The sequence below is a fragment of the Protopterus annectens genome, chromosome 9.part0, assembly GCF_019279795.1.
Source record: "Protopterus annectens isolate FY-2018-M chromosome 9.part0, PAN1.0, whole genome shotgun sequence".
Taxonomy (NCBI): domain Eukaryota; kingdom Metazoa; phylum Chordata; order Ceratodontiformes; family Protopteridae; genus Protopterus; species Protopterus annectens.
In genome coordinates, this window is record NC_056743.1 from 1,074,613,495 (window position 1) to 1,074,619,494 (window position 6,000).

Here is a 6,000-nt window from a genome sequence, read left to right on the forward strand (position 1 = left end):
CTCCCTCTTTTTGTTGGTGGGGAGTAGGGCTATTTATCAGTGGGGGTAGGAAGAGAAGGGGGATATGCTTGCCCTCTTCTGTTCCCCCTCTGATGTCTGGATGTTCATTTCAAGGATCTGGGGAAAGGAAATGAGTAGTTGGAGGAAGCTTGTTGAATAGATAAGCAAGCTGAGGTAAGGATGGTATTTATATGGTGGATGGTAATTCAATAGATGGTGTATGAAGTGAGTTGGGACGCTGCTTCATAAGTAAAGTAAGTGAGCAGAGGTATGGACCCTGTTTGTTGGGCAGGGTGAGTAGGTACACTGCCCTGATTAACATTACAATGAATGGTGTATGAAGTGAGAGGGGACGCTGCTTCATAAGTAAAGTAAGTGAGTAGAGGTATGGACGCTGCTTACTGGGGCAGGGCGAGTAGGTACACTGTCCTGATTAACATTACAAGGATGTTATGCTGTATTTAGAATCGGTTATATCATGAGTAGTTGTAATTAATAAAGTTGGTGATCAAAGCTATGTTATGGAAATTTAATAAAGGTTGTCAAATGTCATTTGGTGTGATGCGTGTTACTGAAGGGGACCAGGACAATTGTTCTTTACATTAAACCTCTCAACTAAGGAGAAACATGCAACATAATTTTCTTTGCACATAAATCCTAATCAGTAGCTGAATCTTTTTTATTCAGGAGTCAACACCACAAAACATGAGTCAATAATGAATAGAAATGATGAAAAATATAAAGAACAAGGCAATTCTTAAATGTCCCAGAATACCACAAAGGGATAAAGTGATGCAGGAAAAGTCACAGAACCTGGGCTGGTTTTGATTTGTTTGTGTCTTTCGACTTTTCTCGGTTAGGGGTCGCCACAGCGGAACTCTGGTCCACTAATGATTGGTAGTGGATTTTTACGTACCGGGTTATCAGCCCTGACGCACAACGTTCAACGAAGGCATGCCCCATTCACGTATGCCTCCACACACAAGACTCTCTAGCTGAGAATCGTACGGGACAACGTCTTGCTATGAGGCGACAACGCTACCGCAGCACCACCACCAAACCTGGGCTGGTTTTGATAAATGACAGAAATCAATAACTCATCAAGAACTCAAAAGGGTTTTACCATAGATCAGCTATATAACTGCTGAAGTAAGTGTCAAAGCTGGCATTATGGCTTACTTTTTTAAGGAATGATATTCACGTAAGCTGTGATCTGCTTTCCTGAGTTTGGTTCCCACAAATGTATTTATTCATTTTATTTATTTATGTAACATTTGTTGACTGGGAAAGTTAGACTAGGACTGAGCCTATTTTCAGTGGAGGCCTGGGGAGAAACAATCCAGTCACGTCTTTGGAATGTGGGAGGAAAACAGAATACCTGGAGGAAACCCGCACAAGTGCGGGGAGGACATGCAGACTCTGCACAGAAGGCACCCCAGCTGAGAATCGAACCAGAGAACCTCTTAACCACTGCACCACTGCCAGACCTCTCAACTGTACCGAGTCCCTCTCTAAATACCGGTTTTGAGGGCAAAATATTGGGCTGCCACGAATTCTCGCATAGCCCCTTTAATTTCTGAATTTCCTGTTTTTTTTTTTTTTTTTTTTTTTTTTTTTTTTTTTTAAATCCTGACATGTGCATGCCAACGTCGGCATTTGCAGACCGGTATTGTGTGTGCAGAGCGCAGCATTCATTCCCGGGTCTTCTCTCCTCCAGGTAAAAAAAATAAATAAACAGTAAATTTAAGACCGCTTCATTTCTTTAACGGCTGCTGGGCTGCAGGATACGTTTATGTGGTTACTGTGCTTTTGTTTTACTTGACTTTTTAACGGAGCTTTGCTTACTGTTCAGGACAAACAGCTACTTCACGTATTTAACAGCTGTAGGCAGGAGGTTAAATTTGTTTGAGAAACGGCTTTCGTTTACATAACAGGAGAGTTTTACTTAAACTGTGCTTCTTTTACTTGAATAGTCAACTTGCAGGAGAAAATGTGCTTTCATTTACATACTGACGTGCAGGCAGGAGAAAGTTCTGTGCTCTATTTAACAGAGAAACTGCTTTCGTACTTGTATTTTAACGGCTACAGGAGAAAATATGCTTTCATGTTTGTTTACAGGCAAGAGAAAGTGTGCTATGCTCTCTACTTGTTTAACAGAGAAACTGCTTTTGTTTTGTATTTTAACGGCTGCAGAAGAAAACGTGCTTTCAGTTTCATTTACATATTGGCTTGGCTTACAGGAAGAGAAAGTGTGTGCTTGTGCTGTACTTATTTAACAGAGAAACTGCTTTCCTTTTACTTGTATTTTAATGACTGCAGGAAAAAATGTGCTTTCATGTACATATTGGCTTGGCTTACAGGAGGAGAAAGTGTGTGCTTATTTAACAGAGAAATTGCTTTTGTTTTATTTGTATTTTAACGGGTGCAGGAGAAAGTGTGCTTTCATGTACATATTGGTTTACAGGCAAGAGAAAGTGAGTGCTTTACTTATTTAACAGAGACTGCTTCTGTTTTGATTTCACTGCTGCAGGAGAAACTATGCTTTAATCTACATATTGACTTGCAGGCAGGGCAATGTGTGCTTTACTTAACAGAAACTGTGCTTTTGGTTTACTTAATAGCTGCAGCAGAAAGTGTGTGTGAGAGAGAGACTGTCTGGAATGTTGGCTCATACATACTTTTGGTCTGTTTCTCTTAAAATTTTTGTTTTCTGGCAAATCCAATGAGAACTGAATTCACTAAATAATCATTGCCATTTAAGTTTCAGTCTTCCCGTCTTTCGGGAAATGCATGCTTGGTAACACAAAATATTTTATACTAGCAAGCAACTTTTCTAAGATCATACAAGCAATGTTTAAAATGTGTCCCTGGTTTTGGGCTTTTGTCCCCTTCCCAATAACTTTTTGGTTATTTCCAGATTTCTTATGCTGCATAGGTCTTCAGGGGGAGAGGAGTATAGTGCTGCTTATAGTAAGTGTGTTTGTGTTGTCAGTAGTACGACTGGTAGAATACTTACTTTTGATATAGAAGGCTGTGGGTTCTACTCCCACAGCATGTAGATTGCTGATACTGTACTCTGTTGTACTTTGCAGTCCTGAGAATGTTCTCTTTGGCAGAGATGGCTAGTAATTATGAACCTGTTATCAGTTTGCCATCCATTCCCTCTTGTAATATTACTAGCTTATTTTTTTTTATGCCACATAAGCAATTTATATCTCAAGGGCAACAGGCACGTTATTTGTAGATGAAACAATGAAATATTAAGTTGCTTGCTAGCAGCAACCTCTTCATTAGTTACATATCTCCTTAATGTGGAATTATTGTATGACTTTTACTTCTGTAGAGATTGTGCATATTTACTGATACTGGTGGATTGTAGACATTACTCAGACTTTTATGATGGAAATGTTCTGAATTGGGCAGTTTAGTCAAATATTGGTTCATTGCTTACTGTAAAAGTGTTCAAAACAATGCATTTAAAATGCGCTGTAGCAAGTATGCTGTATTATACAAGGAATATAATTTAATATTGTCCGGAAGATGTATCAAAGAACACATGTAATGTTTTGTGTGTAAGGGGGCCTATGATTTGAAAACAGCCCAAAGCTAATCTTTATCCACCACTGGCCAGATGCATTTTCTTTGAATGTGGGTTTCAATGAATGCGAGTTTCAAGGACAGAGAAGTTATAATGCCAAGTCTATTTTCATTGTGAGACTGTATTGCTTTGTTTAGTAGAGGTCTAGTAGTGTTTATGCTATAAAATGTGAAATAAAAATTTTAAATTAATCCAAATAAACATTGTAGACGTAAAACAATATGCACATTATAGTGTTTATGGTAAATAGGGCACATTAACCAGGTAATGGGACAGTGGAATGGCTGCAGGGGGACTCTGGTGCCATATTTTGGTTATCTGTTCTTCAGTTTGCGTTTGAACATTGGTATCCCACAATTCCACTAGAGTGGGTGGGGTTACATAATTATGTATGCAAATTATATGTTAATCAGCGTACAGATTTGTATCTATTTGTCATGGGCCTTGTCCAGATTTTTGATGTTTCCAGGTTGAGAGGTATGACCACTGCACAACCTGCACATACTTAACTTTGTGATGTTGAACAATTCACTCAAGCAGTCCAGTCTTCCCAGACTAGTTGTGCTTGATGTATCTTAAATTGTAGCATATATAAAGTCATTTATCTGGCTGATGCTTGTTTTAGTGTACCATAAGTAAAGATACCAAAAATGGGACTGCAATAGACAGAGCTCTCTCTCTCTCTCTGTTCCATACCTGTCAACCTCTATTCTCAAGAAATTTGGACAAAGCCAAACATAATGGGGGGGGGGGGGCAAAATCCAGGAAAAGGTTTTAATTATTGTTGTTACAAACACAGAAAGTTACTAAAGTAACAGTTTTGTGTTGGCAAGCATTTTTTGGGATCTGAAGTCTGTAACTCAAATACCTGTCATTATTTAATGTCAGTTCAGTTATTTGCCAGAAAAAAAAAACAGATTTTATGAGGAACATATCAAAAATATGAGAAACAAATCTGGACATTCTACAAAATTATGGACAGATGAGAAGTAATCCCTGTTCAAATGATATTAAGGTTTTTGTTTTAACAGGAAAATTAACCTGGCATTTGTTTTCTTATGGACATACAGCAATATAAATGCTATGGTGGACAATACACCAAGCATTCAAATGATTTTGGTTACTCTGTACTAATATAATGATTTCAAAGCATGCATATAACATAAAATAAACAAAAATTAATCTTTACTGCAGAGTATAAGCTTAATGGCAAGTAACACACCACGGATGTCAATTGCCTGTATTGTGGGTAAGGGAAAGGTGAAACATTTAAAATATTACCTAAATCACTACAGTAATTAGAACTTGAAAATGTTTAATCCAGCAATAAATGATGCCTTCCCAATTAATCAGCAAGTGGGTATACATGTTACAGAGTAAACACTGGTTCAGATATAACTGAAATAAAAATAGGAAATATTTCAAGCTGTGGAAGTCATAATTTTAAACCAACACAGAAAAAATTGCAAATGATGGCTAAGTCACAGTACTTGAAAATGTGTTACACTTAACTAAATTATGCAAAAAGAGTTTAGGGGTCTATATTAGAACATCGAAGTTTCAAAACTTAGAATGTTCCAATATCGAACCCTATTCAGCAAAAGCTGAAAACATCGAACATACAGAACAGAGATTTTTTTCTTAGGGAGAAAATTTGCTGTTGCAAAACACACACACACAACACAAGCACACCAAACAAACAGCAGTCCACACACACACACCTAAAATCTTACACCTAACCCTACACTAAACTATACACACACCACCAACTATCCACTTACCTTAACCCAAACCCTAACCCTAAGGTCCGTCACTATCGCACACTCACCTCACCCACGCCCTAACCCTAACTCACCTAACCCTCGCGTCCACACAATCACACACATACCTAACTCACACCCTAACCCTAACTAACCTAACCCGCACCTAATCGTGCACTTACCTGAACCCGACCCGTAACTTTCCACCACAGTGCTGAAAATACTGAAGCAACATAAACGGACAACCAAATTTTTTTCCCTAGGAAAAAATTCAGTTTTCTGTTGCTTTGATATTTTCAACTTTCGCTGAATAGGGTTCGATATTAGAACATTCGAAGTTTTGAAACTTCAATGTTCTAATATAGACCTGTTATTAGAATACCGCTTTATCTAGCTTCACACTTCTCAGACATAGGTTGCAATTTAGAAAGGACCACCACCAGCTAAAAGCCGTAACACAGGCTGCTCCCACTGTTAGTGGCCATTTCTAATTCAAAGACAGTCTGTCTGTAGTATTGCCATGGTGTGAAGTCTCCATGGCATCCTGCATACTAATGAGGCATTCCAAGTAAGTGGCTTAAGTTATTAGCCGTGTGTTCTCCCCAGAAATACCTTCAATAAGGTATTTATACAGCTGAGCAA

At 38.4% G+C, this 6,000-nt stretch overlaps 1 protein-coding gene across 7 annotated transcripts in view; it reads left to right on the top strand.

Moving 5' to 3' along the window:
* The window catches only part of LOC122811811 (leucine-rich repeat-containing protein 3-like), a 543,075-nt gene that overhangs the window by 368,114 nt on the left and 168,961 nt on the right, over positions 1-6,000 (top strand). The window contains exon 1 of one of the 7 annotated variants that reach the window (XM_044083901.1): positions 1,677-1,717. The exons of 5 other annotated variants lie outside the window; for them this stretch is intronic. The gene's annotated coding sequence lies outside the window, so the exon portion shown is untranslated. Of the gene's footprint in view, positions 1-1,676; positions 1,718-6,000 lie in introns of those variants that run through there. One more of the 7 variants, XM_044083903.1, reaches the window with a different exon arrangement.